Source organism: Chiloscyllium punctatum, chromosome 19 (assembly GCF_047496795.1).
Source record: "Chiloscyllium punctatum isolate Juve2018m chromosome 19, sChiPun1.3, whole genome shotgun sequence".
NCBI classification, from domain to species: Eukaryota; Metazoa; Chordata; class Chondrichthyes; order Orectolobiformes; family Hemiscylliidae; genus Chiloscyllium; species Chiloscyllium punctatum.
In genome coordinates this window covers 29,849,879-29,867,920 of record NC_092757.1, presented here as the reverse complement: position 1 = coordinate 29,867,920, position 18,042 = coordinate 29,849,879, and positions in this window count along the sequence as shown.

Sequence of the window (18,042 nt, the reverse complement as noted above, 5' to 3'; positions counted from 1 at the left end):
GAGAGAGAGAGAGTGGGAGCGGGCAGTGTGAGGGAGAGAGAGAGTGGGAGCTGGCAGTGTGAGGGAGAGAGATAGTGGGAGCAGGCAGTGTGAAGGAGAGAGAGTGGGAGCAGGCAGTGTGAAGGAGAGAGAGTGGGAGTGGGCAGTGTGAGGGAGAGAGAGAGAGTGTGGGCAGTGTGAGGTAGAGAGTGGGACCGGGCAGTGTGTGGGAGAGAGAGTGGGACCGGGCAGTGTGAGGGAGAGAGAGAGGGAGCGAGCAGTGTGAGGGAGAGAGAGAGTGGGAGCGGGCAGTGGGAGGGAGAGATAGAGAGAGTGGGCAGTGTGTGGGAGAGAGAGTGGGAGCGGGCAGTGTGAGAGAGAGAGAGTGGGAGCGGGCAGTGTGAGGGAGAGAGAGAGTGGGAGCAGGCAGTGTGAGGAAGAGAGAGTGGGAGCGGGCAGTGTGAGGGAGAGAGAGAGTGGGAGCAGGCAGTGTGAAGGAGAGAGAGTGGGAGCGGGCAGTGTGAGGGAGAGAGAGAGTGGGAGCGGCCAGTGTGAGGGAGGGAGAGTGGGAGCGGGCAGTGTGAGGGAGAGAGAGAGAGGCAGCGGGCAGTGTGAGGGAGAGAGAGTGGGAGCGGGCAGTGTGAGGTAGCGAGAGAGGGACCGGGCAGTGAGAGAGAGAGAGAGGGGGCGGGCAGTGTGAGGGAGAGAGAGAGAGGCAGCGGGCAGTGTGAGGGAGAGAGAGTGTGAGGGGGAGAGAGATTGGGAGACGGCAGTGTGAGGGAGAGAGAGAGTGGGAGCTGGCAGTGTGAGGGAGGGAAAGAGTGGGAGCGGGCAGTGTGAGGGAGAGAGAGAGTGGGAGTGGCCAGTGTGAGGGAGGGAAAGAGTGGGAGCGGGCAGTGTGAGGGAGAGAGAGAGTGGGATCAGGCAGTGTGAGGGAGCGAGAGAGGAAGCGGGCAGTGAGAGGGAGAGATAGAGGAAGCGGGCAGTGTGAGGGAGAGAGAGAGTGGGCGGTGGCAGTGTGAGGGAGGGAGAAAGTGGGAGCCGTCTGTGTGAGGGAGAGAGAGATAGGGAGCGGGCAGTGTGAGGGAGATAGACTGGGAGAGTGGTGTGTGAAGGAGATAGGAAGTGGGAGCGGGCATTGTGAAGGAGAGAGAGTGGGAGCGTGCAGTGTGAGGGAGAGGGAGAGAGTGGGAGCGGGCAGTGTGAGGGAGAGGGAGAGAGAGGCAGCGGGCAGTGTGTGGGAGAGAGAGAGATAGGGAGCGGGTAGTGTGAGGGAGATAGAGTGGGAGAGTGGTGTGTGAAGGAGAGAGAGAGTGGGAGGGTGCAGTGTGAGGGAGAGAGAGAGAGTGGGAGCGGGCAGTGTGAGGGAGAGAGAGAGTGGAAGCGGGCAGGGTGAGGGAGAGAGAGTGGAAGCGGGCAGGGTGAGGCAGAGAAAGTGGGAGACGTTAGTGTGAAGGAGAGAGAGAGTGGGAGCGGGCAGTGTGGGGGAGGGAGAGAGGGAGTGGGCAGTGTGAGAGAGCGAAAGAGAGTACGAGCAGGCAGTGTGAGGGTGAGAGAGAGTGGGAGCCGGAAGTGTGAGGGAGAGAGAGAGACTGGGAACGGGCAGTGTGAGGGAGAGAGAGAGTGGGAGCGGGCAGTGTGAGGGACACAAAGTGGGAGAGTGCTGTGTGAAGGAGAGAGGGAGTGGGAGCGGGCAGTGTGAGGAAGAGAGAGTGGGAGCGGGCAGTGTGAGGGAGAGAGAGAGTGGAAGCGGGCAGTGTTAGGAGAGAGAGTGGGAGCGGGCAGTGTGAGGGACAGAAAGTGGGAGAGTGCTGTGTGAAGGAGAGAGGGAGTGGGAGCGGGCAGTGTTAGGAGAGAGAGTGGGAGCCGGCAGTGTGAGGAAGAGAGAGTGGGAGCGGGCAGTGTGAGAGAGAGAGAGAGAGAGTGGAAGCGGGCAGTGTGTGTGGGAGAGAGAGAGTGGGAGCCGTCAGTGCGAGCGAGAGAGAGTGGGAGCAGACAGTGTGAGGGAGAGAGAGAGTGGGAGTGGGCAGTGTGAGGAGAGAGAGTGGGAGCCGGTAGTGTGAGGGAGAGAGAGAGTGGGAGTGGGCAGTGTGAGGGAGAGAGAGAGTGGGAGCAGACAGTGTGAGGGAGAGAGAGAGTGGGAGTGGGCAGTGTGAGGGAGAGAGAGAGTGGGAGCGGGCAGTGTGAGGGAGAGAGAGAGTGGGAGCAGGCAGTGTGAGGGACACAAAGTGGGAGACTGCTGTGTGAAGGAGAGAGGGAGTGAGAGCGGGCAGTGTGAGGAAGAGAGAGTGGGAGCGGGCAGTGTGAGAGAGAGAGAGAGTGGAAGCGGGCAGTGTGAGGGAGAGTGAGAGAGGGAGCCGGCAGTGTGAGGGAGAGTGAGAGAGGGAGCGGGCAATGTGAGGGCGAGAGAGAGTGGGAGCCGGCAGTGTGAGGGAGAGAGAGAGAGTGGGAGCGGGCAGTGTGAGGGAGAGAGAGAGAGGGAGCCGGCAGTGTGAGGGAGAGTGAGAGAGGGAGCGGGCAGTGTGAGGGCGAGAGAGAGTGGGAGCCGGCAGTGTGAGGGAGAGAGAGACTGGAAGCGGGCAGTGTGAGGGAGAGAGAGATTGGGAAGCAGCAGTGTGAGGGAGAGAGGTAGGGAACCGGGAGCATGAGGGAGAGAGAGTGGGTGCGGGCAGTGTATCGGAGAGGGAGAGTGGGAGCGGGCATTGCTGAAGGAGAGAGAGATTGGGAGCGGGCAGTGTGAGGGAGAGTGAGAGTGGGTGCCGGTAGTGTGAGGGAGAGAGAGAGAGTGGGAGTGGGCAGTGTGAGAGAGAGTGGGAGCGGGCAGTGTGAGGGAGGGAGAGTGGGAGTGGGCAGTGTATCGGAGAGGGAGAGTGGGAGCGGGCAGTGTGAGGGAGAGAGAGAGAGAGTGGGAGCAGGCAGTGTATCGGAGAGGGAGAGTGCGAGCGGGCATTGGTGAAGGAGAGAGAGATTGGGAGCGGGCAGTGTGAGGGAGAGTGAGAGTGGGAGTGGGCAGTGTGAGAGAGAGTGGGAGCGGGCAGTGTGAGGGAGGGAGAGAGTGGGAGCGGGCAGTGTGAGGGAGGGAGAGAGAGAGTGGGAGCGGGCAGTGTATCGGAGAGGGAGAGTGGGAGCGGGCATTGGTGAAGGAGAGAGAGAGTGGGAGCGGGCAGTGTGAGGGAGGGAGAGAGTGGGAGCGGGCAGTGTGAGGGAGGGAGAGAGTGGGATCGGGCAGTGTGAGGGAGAGAGAGTGGGAGTGGGCAGTGTGAGGGAGAGAGAGAGTGGGTGCAAACAGTGTGAGGGAGGGAGAGAGTGGAAGCCGGCAGTGTGAGGGACACAAAGTGGGAGAGTGCTGTGTGAAGGAGAGAGAGAGTGGGAGCAGGCAGTGTGAGAGAGAGAGAGAGAGAGTGGAAGCGGGCAGTGTGTGTGGGAGAGAGAGAGTGGGAGCAGACAGTGTGAGGGAGAGAGAGAGTGGGAGTGGGCAGTGTGAGGAGAGAGAGTGGGAGCCGGTAGTGTGAGGGACAGAGAGAGTGGGAGTGGGCAGTGTGAGGGAGAGAGAGAGTGGGAGCAGACAGTGTGAGGGAGAGAGAGAGTGGGAGTGGGCAGTGTGAGGGAGAGAGAGAGTGGGAGCGGGCAGTGTGAGGGAGAGAGAGAGTGGGAGCAGGCAGTGTGAGGGACACAAAGTGGGAGAGTGCTGTGTGAAGGAGAGAGGGAGTGGGAGCGGGCAGTGTGAGAGAGAGAGAGAGTGGAAGCGAGCAGTGTGTGTGGGAGAGAGAGAGGGAGCCATCAGTGCGAGCGAGAGAGAGTGGGAGCAGACAGTGTGAGAGAGAGAGAGAGAGTGGAAGCGAGCAGTGTGTGTGGGAGAAAAAGAGTGGAAGCGGGCAGTGTGTGTGGGAGAGAGAGAGTGGGAGCCATCAGTGCGAGCGAGAGAGAGTGGGAGCGGGCAGTGTGAGGGAGAGAGAGAGAGAGAGAGCCGGCAGTGTGAGGGAGAGAGAGAGAGTGGGAGCGGGCAGTGTGAGGGAGGGAGAGAGTGGGAGCGGCAGTGTGAGGGAGAGAGAGAGTGGGAGCGGGCAGTGAGAGGGAGAGAGAGTGGGTGCGGGCAGTGTATCGGAGAGGGAGAGTGGGAGCGGGCATTGTGAAGGAGAGAGCGATTGGGAGCGGGCAGTGTGAGTGAGGGAGAGAGTGGGAGCGGGCAGTGTGTGAGAGAGAGAGAGGGAGCGGGCAGTGTGAGGGAGAGAGAGTGGGAGCGGGCAGTGAGAGGGAGAGAGACAGGGAGCGGGCAGTTTGAGGGAGAGTGAGAGTGGGCGCCGGTAGTGTGAGGGAGAGAGAGAGAGTGGGAGCGGGCAGTGTGAGGGAGGGAGAGAGTGGGAGCGGCAGTGTGAGGGAGAGAGAGAGTGGGAGCGGGCAGTGAGAGGGAGAGAGAGTGGGAGCGGGCAGTGAGAGGGAGAGAGAGTGGGAGCGGGCAGTGTGAGGGAGAGAGAGAGTGGGAGCGGGCAGTGAGAGGGAGAGAGACAGGGAGCGGGCAGTGAGAGGGGGTGGGTGCCGGGAATGTGTGGGAGGGACAGTGGGAGGCGGCAATGTGAGGGAGAGACAGAGTGGGTGCAAACAGTGTGAGGGAGGGAGAGAGTGGAAGCCGGCAGTGTGAGGGACACAAAGTGGGAGAGTGCTGTGTGAAGGAGAGAGGGAGTGGGAGCAGGCAGTGTGAGAGAGAGAGAGAGAGAGAGTGGGAGAGGGCAGTGTGAGGGAGAGAGAGAGGGAGCAGACAGTGTGAGAGAGAGAGAGAGGGAGCAGACAGTGTGAGGTAGAGAGAGAGTGGGAGAGGGCAGTGTGAGGGAGAGAGAGAGGGAGCAGACAGTGTGAGGTAGAGAGAGAGTGGGAGAGGGCAGTGTGAGGGAGGGAGAGATTGGGAGGCAGCAGTGTGAGGGAGATAGGTAGGGAACCGGGAGTATGAGGGAGAGAGAGTGAGTGTGGGCCGTGTGAGGGAGAGAGAGAGAGAGTGGGAGCGGGCAGTGTATCGGAGAGGGAGAGTGGGAGCAGGCATTGGTGAAGGAGAGAGAGATTGGGAGCGGGCAGTTTGAGTGAGGGAGAGAGAGGGAGCGGGCAGTGTGAGTGAGAGTGAGCACCGGTAGTGTGAGGGAGAGAGAGAGAGGGAGCCGGCAGTGTGAGGGAGAGAGAGAGGGAGCCGGCAGTGTGAGGGAGAGTGAGAAAGGGAGCAGGCAGTGTGAGGGAGAGAGAGAGTGGGAGCAGGCAGTGTGAGGGAGAGAGAAAGTGGGAGCGGGCAGTGTGAGGGAGAGAGAAAGTGGGAGCGGGCAGTGTGAGAGAGAGGGATTGGGAGCGGGCAGTGTGAGGAAGAGAGAGTGGGAGCGGGCCGTGTGAGGGAGAGAGAGTGGGAGCCGGCAGTGTGAGGGAGAGAGAAAGTGGGAGCGGGCAGTGTGAGGGAGAGAGAAAGTGGGAGCGGGCAGTGTGAGGGACACAAAGTGGGAGTATGCTGTGTGAGGGAGAGAGGGAGTGGGAGCAGGCAGTGTGAGGGAGAGAGAGAGGGAGCGGGCAGTGTGAGAGAGAGGGATTGGGAGCGGGCAGTGTGAGGAAGAGAGAAAGTTTGGGCAAAGTGAGAGAGAGAGTGGGAACCGGCAGTGTGAGGGAGACAGGGTGTGGGATCAGGAAGAGTGAGGGGTAGGGGTAGAGTTGGAGCCGGTAGTGTGATGGAGTGAGAGAGTGGGAGTGGGCAGTGTGAGGGGGAGAGAGAGTGGGAGCCGGCAGTGTGAGGGAGAGAGAGAGTGGACGCCGGCATTGTGAAGGAGAGAGAGAGTGGGAGTGGGCAGTGTGAGGGAAAGAGAATTTGGGATGGGGAAGAGTGAGGGGTAGAGTTGGAGCCGGTAGTGTGATGGAGTGAGAGAGTGGGAGCGGGCAGTGTGAGGGAGAGAGAGAGTGGGAACGGGAAGATTGAGAGAGAGAGTGTGAGCCGGTAGTGTGAAGGAGAGAGAGAATGGGAGCGGGCAGTGTGAGGGAGAGACAGAGGGAGCGGGCAGTGTGAGAGAGAGAGAGTACGAGCAGGCAGTGTGAGGGAGAGAGAGAGAGGGAGCGGGCAGTGTGAGGGAGAGAGAGAGTGGACGCCGGCATTGTGAGGGGGAGAGAGAGAGTGCGGGCGCCGACAGTGTGAAGGAGAGAGAGTGGGAGTGGGCAGTGTACGGGAGAGAGAGAGAGGGAGCCGGCAGTGTGAGGGAGAGAGAGAGTGGGAGCAGACAGTGTGACGGAGAGAGAGTGTGGGAGCGGGCAGTGTGAGGGAGGGAGAGATTGGGAGGCAGCAGTGTGAGGGAGATAGGTAGGGATTCGGGAGTATGAGGGAGAGAGAGTGAGTGTGGGCCGTGTGAGGGAGAGAGAGAGAGAGTGGGAGCGGGCAGTGTATCGGAGAGGAAGAGTGCGAGCAGGCATTGTGAAGGAGAGAGAGATTGGGAGCGGGCAGTTTGAGTGAGGGAGAGAGAGGGAGCCGGCAGTGTGAGGGAGAGAGAGAGGGAGCCAGCAGTGTGAGGGAGAGTGAGAAAGGGAGCAGGCAGTGTGAGGGAGAGAGAGAGTGGGAGCGGGCAGTGTGAGGGAGAGAGAGAGTGGAAGCGGGCAGGGTGAGGCAGAGAGAGTGGGAGCGGGCAGTGTGTGTGGGAGAGAGAGAGTGGGAGCCGTCAGTGTGAGTGAGAGAGTGGGAGCGGGCAGTGTGAGTGAGTGAGAAAGAGGGAGCAGGCAGCGTGAAGGAGAGAGAAAGTTTGGGCAAAGTGAGAGAGAGAGTGGGAACCGGCAGTGTGAGGGAGAGAGGGTGTGGGATTAGGAAGAGTGAGGGGTAGGGGTAGAGTTGGAGCCGGTAGTGTGATGGAGTGAGAGAGTGGGAGCGGGCATTGTGAGGGAGAGAGAGTGGGAGCCGGCAGTGTGAGGGAGAGAGAGTGGGAGCCGGCAGTGTGAGGGAGAGAGAAAGAGGGAGCAGGCAGCGTGAGGGAGAGAGAAAGTTTGGGCAAAGTGAGAGAGAGAGTGGGAACCGGCAGTGTGAGGGAGAGAGGGTGTGGGATTAGGAAGAGTGAGGGGTAGGGGTAGAGTTGGAGCCGGTAGTGTGATGGAGTGAGAGAGTGGGAGTGGGCAGTGTGAGGGGGAGAGAGAGTGGGAGCTGGCAGTGTGAGGGAGAGAGAGAGTGGACGCCGGCATTGTGAAGGAGAGAGAGTGGGAGTGGGCAGTGTGAGGGAAAGAGAGTTTGGGATGGGGAAGAGTGAGGGGTAGAGTTGGAGCCGGTAGTGTGATGGAGTGAGAGAGTGGGAGCGGGCAGTGTGAGGGAGAGAGAGTGGGAGTGGGCAGTGTGAGGGAGAGAGAGAGTGGGAACGGGAAGATTGAGAGAGAGAGTGTGAGCCGGTAGTGTGAAGGAGAGAAAGAATGGGAGCGGGCAGTGTGAGGGACAGAGAGAGAGGGAGCGGGCAGTGTGAGAGAGAGAGAGTACGAGCAGGCAGTGTGAGAGAGAGAGGGAGCGGGCAGTGTGAGGGAGAGAGAGAGTGGACGCCGGCATTGTGAGGGGGAGAGAGAGAGTGCGGTCGCCGACAGTGTGAAGGAGAGAGAGTGGGAGTGGGCAGTGTACGGGAGAGAGAGAGAGGGAGCCGGCAGTGTGAGGGAGAGAGAGTGGGAGTGGGCAGTGTGAGGGAGAGAGTGAGAGAGTATGAGCAGGCAGTGTGAGGGAGAGAGAGAGTGGGAACGGGCAGTGTGAGGGAGAGAGAGAAACTGGGAACGGGCAGTGTGAGGGAGAGAGAGAGACTGGGAACGGGCAGTGTGAGGGAGAGATAGAGGGAGCGGGCAGTGTGAGAGAGAGGGATTGGGAGCGGGCAGTGTGAGGGAGAGATAGAGGGAGCGGGCAGTGTGAGAGAGAGAGAGTGGGAGCCGGCAGTGTGAGGGAGAGAGAGAGAGGGAGCCGGCAGTGTGAGGGAGAGAGAGAGTGGAAGCGGGCAGTGGTGTGTGGGAGAGAGAGAGTGGGAGCCGTCAGTGTGAGCGAGAGAGAGTGGGAGCAGACAGTGTGAGGGAGAGAGAGAGCGGGAGCAGACAGTGTGAGGGAGAGAGAGAGTGGGAGCGGGCAGTGGTGTGTGGGAGAGAGAGAGTGGGAGCCGTCAGTGTGAGCGAGAGAGAGTGGGAGCAGACAGTGTGAGGTAGAGAGAGAGTGGGAGAGGGCAGTGTGAGGGAGGGAGAGATTGGGAGGCAGCAGTGTGAGGGAGATAGGTAAGGAACCGGGAGTATGAGGGAGAGAGAGTGAGTGTGGGCCGTGTGAGGGAGAGAGAGAGAGAGTGGGAGCGGGCAGTGTATCGGAGAGGGAGAGTGGGAGCAGGCATTGTGAAGGAGAGAGAGATTGGGAGCGGGCAGTTTGAGTGAGGGAGAGAGAGGGAGCGGGCAGTGTGAGGGAGAGTGAGAGTGGGAGCGGGCAGTGTGAGGGAGAGAGAGAGTGGAAGCGGGCAGGGTGAGGGAGAGAGAGAGTGGAAGCGGGCAGGGTGAGGCAGAGAGAGTGGGAGCGGGCAGTGTGAGGGAGAGAGAGAGTGGGAGCGGGCAGTGTGAGGGAGAGAGAGATTGAGAAGCAGCAGTGTGAGGCAGAGAGAGTGGGAGCGTGCAGTGTGAGGGAGAGAGAGAGTGGGAGCGGGCAGTGTGAGGGAGAGAGAGATTGAGAAGCAGCAGTGTGAGGGAGAGAGGTAGGGAACCGGGAGCATGAGGGAGAGAGAGTGGGAGCGGGCAGTGTATCGGAGAGGGAGAGTGGGAGCGGGCATTGGTGAAGGAGAGAGAGATTGGGAGCGGGCAGTTTGAGGGAGAGTGACAGTGGGCGCCGGTAGTGTGAGGGAGAGAGAGAGAGTGGGCCCCGACAGTGTGAGGGAGAGAGAGTGGGAGAGGGCAGTGTGAGGGAGGGAGAGAGAGGGAGCGGGCAGTGTGAGGGAGGGAGAGAGTGGGAGTGGGCAGTGTGAGGGAGGGAGAGAGTGGGAGAGGGCAGTGTGAGGGAGGGAGAGAGAGGGAGCGGGCAGTGTGAGGGAGAGAGAGTGGGAGCCGTCAGTGTGAGGGAGAGAGAGAGTGGGAGCAGACAGTGTGAGGGAGAGAGAGAGTGGGAGTGGGCAGTGTGAGGGAGAGAGAGAGTGGGAGCAGACAGTGTGAGGGAGAGAGAGAGTGGTAGTGGGCAGTGTGAGGGAGAGAGAGAGTGGGAGTGGGCAGTGGAAGGGAGAGAGAGAGTGGGAGCCGTCAGTGTGAGGGAGAGAGAGAATGGGAGTGGGCAGTGTGAGGGAGAGAGAGATTGGGAAGCAGCAGTGTGAGGGAGAGAGGTAGGGAACCGGGAGCATGAGGGAGAGAGAGTGGGTGCGGGCCGTGTGAGGGAGAGAGAGAGAGAGTGGGAGCGGGCAGTGTATCGGAGAGGGAGAGTGGGAGCGGGCATTGTGAAGGAGAGAGCGATTGGGAGCGGGCAGTGTGAGGGAGAGAGAGAGTGGGAGCGGGCAGTGTGAGGGAGAGTGAGAGTGGGCGCCAGTAGTGTGAGGGAGAGAGAGAGAGTGGGAGTGGGCAGTGTGAGGGAGGGAGAGAGTGGGAGCGGCAGTGTGAGGGAGAGAGAGAGTGGGAGCGGGCAGTGAGAGGGAGAGAGAGTGGGAGCGGGCAGTGTGAGGGAGAGAGAGTGGGAGCGGGCAGTGAGAGGGAGAGAGACAGGGAGCGGGCAGTGAGAGGGAGAGAGGGGGTGGGCACCGGGAATGTGTGGGAGGGACAGTGGGAGGCGGCAATGTGACGGAGAGACAGAGTGGGTGCAAACAGTGTGAGGGAGAGAGAAAGTGGGAGCGGGCAGTGTGAGGGAGGGACAGAGAGTGGGAGCGGGCAGTGTGAGGGAGGGAGAGAGTGGAAGCCGGCAGTGTGAGGGAGAGAGAGTGGGAGCGGCCAGTGTGAGGGAGGGAGAGTGAAAGCGGGCAGAGTGAGGGGGACAGAGTGGGAGCAGGCAGTGTGAAGGGGAGAGAGAGTGGGAGCAGGCAGTGTGAGGGAGTGAGTGTGCCAGTTATCCAAGATAGTGGAACAGGCACCTTCGGCTCCTTTTGCTCCAGGCTGGCCATATTCCTTTCTCTCTCTCTCTCCTTGTCGTTTATAACTTCCTTCATTTCTGGAGTTCTGTCGAGAGACAACAGTGATGATGCATTGTGGGAAGTGTGCCAGTGGCCGTGGGTCCTGAGTGCTGTCGGATGACCATCTGGGGTGTGGATGTGGCTGTGGGCCTGAGCCTAACATGGTCAGAGCAAGCCCGGAGTGGGACCATTCGGTGCAGCCATTTTGGCGCGAGCGATTTGGTGCGGCCTGTTTGGCGCAGCCAATTTTGCTGCAGACCCATTCAGGCAAAGAACTGTTTTGGTGCAGATATACGGTTTCCAGCAGCTTGTAGTTATTATTAAAATAAAATATAACCCATTAAAGAATGCAGAAAGAGATACCGTTATTTCAAAGATAAAAGTATGAGCTGCTGAAACTGTAGAGGGAAGTTTACAAGTGAGTAACAAGTGCCTAGAATATATGTCGGAAGCTTGCCAAGGAACGATGCCTAATAACAGAGCACTGAAGACAAGGAAAGAAATTGCTGCTTACCCAGTAATTCCAAGAAATTTAGAAGAACTTGTAATTCCAGATAGCTTTAAAACATATTCTGTTAAGGAATATATTGAAGGACAATTTATACTATCTTTACAGCAGTAGCACCACCTGCAGAATTCTTATATTTGGAAGAAAAAGGAATGTCGTGTTTCTGAAACAATCAAAAATGTTACATGTTGATGGAACATTCAAAACTTCCCCAGCTCTATTTTCACAAGTTTATGTTATTTTAGGGGAAATACATAAAGGTGTGTTCCCACTGTGCTTTACTCCCAAATAAGTTACAAACAACAGATGATAAATTATTTGAAATGGTTCTGGAAATACAGCCTGAATGCCACCCTGACATTATCAACTGTGACTTTGAACATGCAAATTTCAAACATTTACAGCAGCATTTTCCTCCTGCAGAAATCAGGGGATTTTTTTTCACCTGGCTCAAAATATGAGCAAACATCTTGCCAGTTTGGGACACTTGAGTAAGTATAAGATTGACTTGGAGTTTTCTTTGAGAGCTAAAATGATAATTGGTCTTGCATTTATTCCGATTGAAAACATTGAACACTTGGCTGATGCTCTTCCAGATGAACTGCAGCCGCTGCTGGGCTGGTTCGAGGATAACTATGTAGGTAGAAGATTACGCAGAGGAAATGGTAGGTGTCCACCGCTTTTTCCAGTTGGAATGTGGAATTTATATGAAAGAACTTTAAACAATGTGAACAGAACAAACAATCATGCAGAAGCTGCCCACAGGAGATGACAATGTGAACTTGGAGTGAAACATCCAGTTATGAGGAAATTTATTGACAGTTTACGAAAAGTTCAGAGTGGAAGGGACATTTACTATGAGCATCTTGTAGCAGGGCATGATAGTCCGTTAAAATTAAAGAAATTCAGGGAAGCAGACGCTAGAATACAAACACCCTCGTCAGAAGATTGAGTGAGAGAAATGATGTTGAATATTTACGAGGGATTGCCCATAATTTTGAATAAACGTCAGATTTTAGATTTTTCGGAATTAACTTGTTTCTTTCATATTTTTTCTTTTTAACGTTTTTAGGAAAGAGAATAACATTATTTTTATTTTTATTGTTTTCAGTAATGCTTTAACTAAGCCTGAAAATGAATAAATATGAGCTGCACTGATATAGTTCTGAGCCTAAATGGGTCTGCGGCAAATGGGCTGCACCAAACAGGCCGCGCCAAATCGCTCGGCACCAAAATGGCTGCACCGAATGGTCCTAAACCTGAGCAAGCCCGAAGTGTCTATGGGGGAGATACCCCCACCCCTACCCCCAACATCTGCAGCATCGAGAGCAGAGAGATGGAGGTTTCCCAAACAGCGGGCCCAAGCAAAGGGGATCGAGCCTTCACAGGGAGTGCACTTCAGAAACCCTGGGCAACTTTTACTGTTATTACTTTATTGTTCCACTTAACACTATGAAGGATGGTAATGTTAACATTTAACTTTAATTCTTGATTTTTCTACTTATACTAAGAAAAACAGTAATGCTTTCCCTCTAACTTAGTTGTTGTATTACTACACGTACCGTGTTTGATGACATTGTGCACATTTCACTGTACTCCTGTATCCCTGTACTTGAGAACATGTAACAATAAAGTTTACATCTGAATCTAAATACCAACCATCTTCTTCACTCCCCTGTCCACCCATTTTCAAACATTTATGAACCAGCACTCCAAGGTCTCTTTGTTTAGTAACACTCCCCAAGACCTTACCATTAAGTGCATATGTCCCACCCTAAGTTGCCTTTCCAAAATGCAGCACCTCACGTTTATCGAAATTAAACTCCATCTACCACTCCTCAGCCCAGTAACCCATCTGATCAAGGTCTCATGGTACTCTGTGGGAATTTTTGCTGTCCACTACATATCCAATTTTGGTGTCATCTGCAAAATTACTGACTCTACCTCCAATGTTCACATTCAAATTGTTTATATAAATGACAATAAGCGAGAACCCAGCATTGATCACCGTTGATTACAGGTCTCCAGTCTGGAAAGCAACCTCCATCTCCACCCTCTGCCTCCTTCCTTCTATCTCCAAATGGCTCATTCTCCTTGTGGTCCATGTGACCTCATCTTGCTCACCAATCTATCATGTCGAACTTTGTTGAATGCCTTACTGAAGTCCATATCGATCACTTTCACCACACTGCCTTCATCAATCCTGATTTGGAGATGCCGGTGTTGGACTGGGGTGAACAACGTTAAAAATCACACAGCACCAGGTGATAGTCCAACAGGTTTATTTGGAAGCACTAGCTTTTGGAGCGCTGCTCCTTCATCAGGTGGTTGTGGAATATAAGATCATAAGACACAGAATTTATTACAAAAGTTTACAGTGTGACGCAACTGAAATTATATTTTGAAAAAGACCTGGATTGTTTGTTATGTTTCTCATCTTTTAGAATGACCATGTTGTTTTCACTTGTTTCATATGTAAATCCCAGATCTTTTCTTTTAAAGTTGCATTCTCAAGTGAACTTTACCAGTAGATGCCATGTCAGCTCAAGTAATGCATTGAAGGTGTGAGGTACCCTGTGGGAGGGTGTCTGTGCCCCGATGCTCAGACTGATTCTTTTTCTGAAAAAAAAAGGATTTTCAGAATCTCACATGGTTTTTGAGCAAAATAAAATGTAATTCTGCAAGTACAAGTTCACCCCACAAACTTGTATGTGTGTGTGTGTGTGTGTGTGTGTGTGGGGTGGGGGGAGGGGGTGTTTGAGTGTCTGTGAGAGAGTGTGCGCATGTGTCTGAGTGTGAGTGTTAAAGCTGTATAAGTCGATGAGAGGGTGTGTGTATGTGAGTGTGGGTGTGTATGTATGAGTGTATGAGAGAGAGCTTGTGTGTGAGAGAGGATCGGTGTCAGTGTATGGGTCTGCTGGAGTATGTGTTTGTGAGAGAGTGTGTGTAGTGCAGTGGAGTCACCTGGAGTGTGACATGACCCCAAAGTCTCAGCTGAGGCCATCCCCATGAGTACCAAACTTGGCTACCAGCCTCTGCTCACCCACTTTGTGTTGTAGCCTGACCCGACGTCCATCTTGGAGGATGGTCAGCCAAAGGTCTGAGGTCGAATGTCTTGGACCGCTGAAGTGTTCTCCGACTGGGAAGGAAGGAACACTCCTGTCTGTTGATTGTTGTGTGGTGTCTATTCATCTCTGCTCGGTCTTGCCAATGTACCATGCCTCGGGGCATCTTTGCCTGCAGCGGAGGAGATAGACCACGCTGGCCGAGTCACATGATTACCTGGTGGGTGGTGTCCCACAGGTAATGGTGGTATCCGTTTCAACACTCTGATATGTCTTACAGCGTTCACTGTGACAAGATTGTATGGTGTTGTCCTGAAAGTCGGGCAGTTTGCTGCGAACAATGATTTGTTTGAGGTTTGATGGTTGTTTAAAGGTGAGAAGTGGAGGTGAAGGGAAGGTCTTGATGAGGTGCTCATCCCCATTGATAATGTGTTGCAGGCTGTGAAGAACATGGTGTAGTCTTTCAACTCCCGGGAAGTACTGGACAATGAAGGGTACCCTGTCGGTTATAGCTCATCTTCACCACTAACATTCCCAACTTCCCAATCTTCATGGTTTTCTCCACGGTAAACACAGAGGAGAAATATTTATTGAGAACCTCACCCATCTCCTGTGGTTCTACACACACATGTCTCTCGTTATTCTTTCTCCTTTTTACTGAAAGAATCTCTTTGGAAGTTTTGGTGGTTGTTTAAAGGTGAGAAGTGGAGGTGTCTATTAACTGTGCCCTCACCAGCATCCTATACAGCTGCAACAGAATCTCACTGCTTTTAAACTCAATCCCTTTAGCAATGAAGGACAAAATTCAATTTGCCTTATTAATAACCTGTTCCACCTGCAGACCAATCTTCTGTGATTCATGCACAAGGACACCCAGGTCTCTCTGCACAGCAACATGCTGCAAATTGTTAACTATTCAAGTATGGCAACCTCTCAGTCCGACATGGAGATCTCTTAGCTCAGTGTGGTAATCTCTCGGACCAGCACGGTGATCTCACAACCTGGCATGGTAATCTCTCAACCCAGCATGGACATCTCTCAGACTGGCATGATGATCTCTCAGCCCAGAACGGTGATCTCTCAGCCCAGTGTGGTAATCTGTCAGCCCAGCATGGGGATCTCTCAGACTGGCATGGCGATCTCTCGGCCCAGCATGGTGATCTGTCGTCCTGGCGTGGCATCACTCGGCCTGGCACGGTGATCTCTTGGAGGCATGGTGATTTTTCAGGCTTGCGTGGAAATCTCTCAGTCCGGTGCGGTGATCTCTCAGTCCGGTGTGGTGATCTGTTAGCCTGGCCTGGGGATCTCTTAGCTTGGCACAGTGATCTCTCGGTCTGGCATAGCCATCTCTCAGTCTGGTGTGGTGATCTCTCAGCCTGATCGCTCAGCCCAGCCCACGGATCTCTCGGCCCAGTGTGACTATCTCTCGGCCTGACACGATGATCTCTTGGCCCAGTGTGACTATCTCTCGGCCCAGTGTGACTGTCTCTTGGCCAGGCGTGGTGATCTCTCAGCCTGACACGATGATCTCTCGGCCCAGCATGTGCAGTCATTCGGCCAGCTGTAGCCTTAGCATAGGCCTCTGATCTCACCGAGGCTAAGCACTTAAGAAAGGCTGTAATGTTTGAACTTGCACTTTATTTATTTATTTTCTATTGAAAACTGGGAAAGTCTGCAACATGTAGCTTTTGACCTCACTTCATTTTTTAAAAATTCATTTTGTGGGACTTGAGCATCACTGGCTGTCCAGCATTGATAGCCCATCCCTATTTGTCCCTTGAGAAGGTGGTGGTGAGCTATCTTCTTGAATCGCTGCAGTCCACTTGCTGTGGGTTGACCCACAATGCTGGGAGGGAGGGAATTCCAGGATTCTGACCCAACGACTCTGAAGGAATGGCGATATATTTCCAAGTCAGGGTGGTGAGAGGCTTGGAGGGCAACTTGCTGGTGATGTTCCCAGGTACTTGCTGCCCTTGTCCTTCCAGATGGAAGCAGTCATGGGTTTGGAAGGTGCTGTCGAAAGATCTTCGGTGAATTGCTGCGGAGCATCTTGTAGATAGATACACTGCTGCTCCTGAGCACCGGTGGTGGAGGGATTGAATATTTGTAGATGTGGTGCCAATCAAGCGGGTTGCTTGGTCCTGGATGGTGTCAAGCTTCTTGAGTGTTGTTAGAGCTGAACCCATCCAGGCAAGTGGGAAGGATTCCATCACACTCCTGACATCATATATTTTATGCAGTACTATTATTACTGTAAAATAAAAAAAAATACTTTTTATGTTTGTTCTTTCTTTCTACCTTCTTCTTATGATTCTATACGAAGTATTTGTCCCTAAGATGGTGCATTGTGTGGTGACATTATACAATTCTCACTGTGTTCCTGTCCCTTTGTACTGAGTACATCTGACAATAAAATCAAAATCAAATTACAGACAAAAGAAAGAAGAGTTGGAATAACTATTGGAAAACTTAGCAGGATAATGGGTTATTTAACTCAAACAGCAACTGTTCCAATAGTGTAACATCCCATAAACACATCCCTTGTACAGGCAAATTCAATAAAATAGATTGTCTCACATGCAATTCTGGACAAGGATTGTAATAGAGTTGTTCAAGATTACATTTACTTTCAGTGTTCTGGAAACAGGACAATATTTATTTATCCCTTTAAATCTTTCCTATTCATGTCCCTGTCCAAATGTCTTCGAAATGTTGTAATTGTACCTGCCTGGACCACTTTCTCTGGCAGCCCATTCCATATACACACCCCCTCTTCATGAAAATGTTACCCCTCAGGTCCCTTTTAAATCTTTCCCCTCTCACCTTAAACCTGTGCCATCTGGTTTTGGACTCCCCTGCCCTGGGAAAAAGACCTTGGCTATTTATCTTGTCTCTGGCCCCTCGTGATTTTATAAAGCTCTGTACAAGAAGCTGTGTAAAAGATGCTGCATAAGATATTGTTGCATTTTGCCAGTGATGATATATAAGCAGGGTAGAAGATGAAAGGCTGATTACCAGGAAACAGAGAATCAGAATAAATGTTTCAGTTTCACACTGGTAACTAATGGAGGGTCACAGGGATCAGTGCTGAGACCTCAACTATTTATAATCCCATTAAACTACTGGGTTGAGTAAATGGGAAGGAAAAGGAACCTGGAGTATAATGTGGCTGCGGCATGGGGTTGTTTGATTGACAGGAATAACAGAGAGCAGAACATTATTTAAAAGGAGACAGACTACAGAATTCTGTAGGAGGGGGGGGATCAGCCTGTTCGTGTACAGGAATCTAAAAGAGTAGGATACAGGTACATCAAAGAATTCGGTAGTCAGATGGAATATTGACTTTTAATGTAAGGGAGTAATGTATAAAAGGAGGGAGGTCTTCCAACCGCACAGTCACTGTTCAGACCACACATTGAGTATTGAGTTCAGTTTTGGTTTCCTTTACTAAAAGGATATACTTGTATTGGAAGCTGTTCAGAGAAGTCTCACTTCCTCGGAGGAAGGGATCCTTGTTTCAAATACCCAGTGACACTGGATTAGAAACGTTAATTCTCTTATCCCCCCACAGATGCTGCCTGACCTGCTGCGTTTCTCCAGTAGTTTCTTTCTTGTGTTTTCCAACACGTTTCTATATCGAATAGTAAATATCCCGGAGTGAGTAACAGACTGAAATCTAATCAAGGGGTTCGGAGTACTGATCTGACTGGAAAGACACTGGAGTTCTGAAAATATGATTGTATAGATATTTTTATCTCAATAGTATCCGGGGAGGGGTCTTTTTAAAAATAAACTTAATAATCAAACTTTCATGTGCACTAGTCTGGGAAAGCCACATCTGGGTCTGTATCTCAGTGACCTGGAGTTGTTTCCTGGTTACTGCCTTTTCAAAGCATCCCTGTTGCAGTGTTTTAAATGCAGGAAGAGCTCACTGAACAGAGAAGAACAAAGGACAATAGAGCACAGGAACAGACCCTTCGGCCCTCCAAGCCAGTGCTGACACATTTTACCTTTCCATACTAAAACTGTCTTCATTTCCAGGATCCGTATCCCTCTATTCCCTTCCTATTTGTGTATTTGTCCAGGTATTCCCTTGAATGCTGCTAATGTGTCTGCTTCTATCACTTCCTTTGGCAGGACATTCCAGGCACTCACCACCCTTTGTGTGAAAAATGTGCCTTGAACATCTCTTTTAAACTTCCCTCCATGTGGTTTGAACCTGTGTCCCTCGTAATTGACCCCTCCACCCTGGGAAAAAGCCTCATATTTCCACTTCATCCAATGTCATTCACAATCTTATAAACTTCTACTGGGTCAGCCCTCAATGTCCTGCATTCCAGTGAAAACAAATCCAGTCTATCTAACCTTTTTTCAAAATCCCCCATACCAAGGCGATACCCTGGGAAACCTG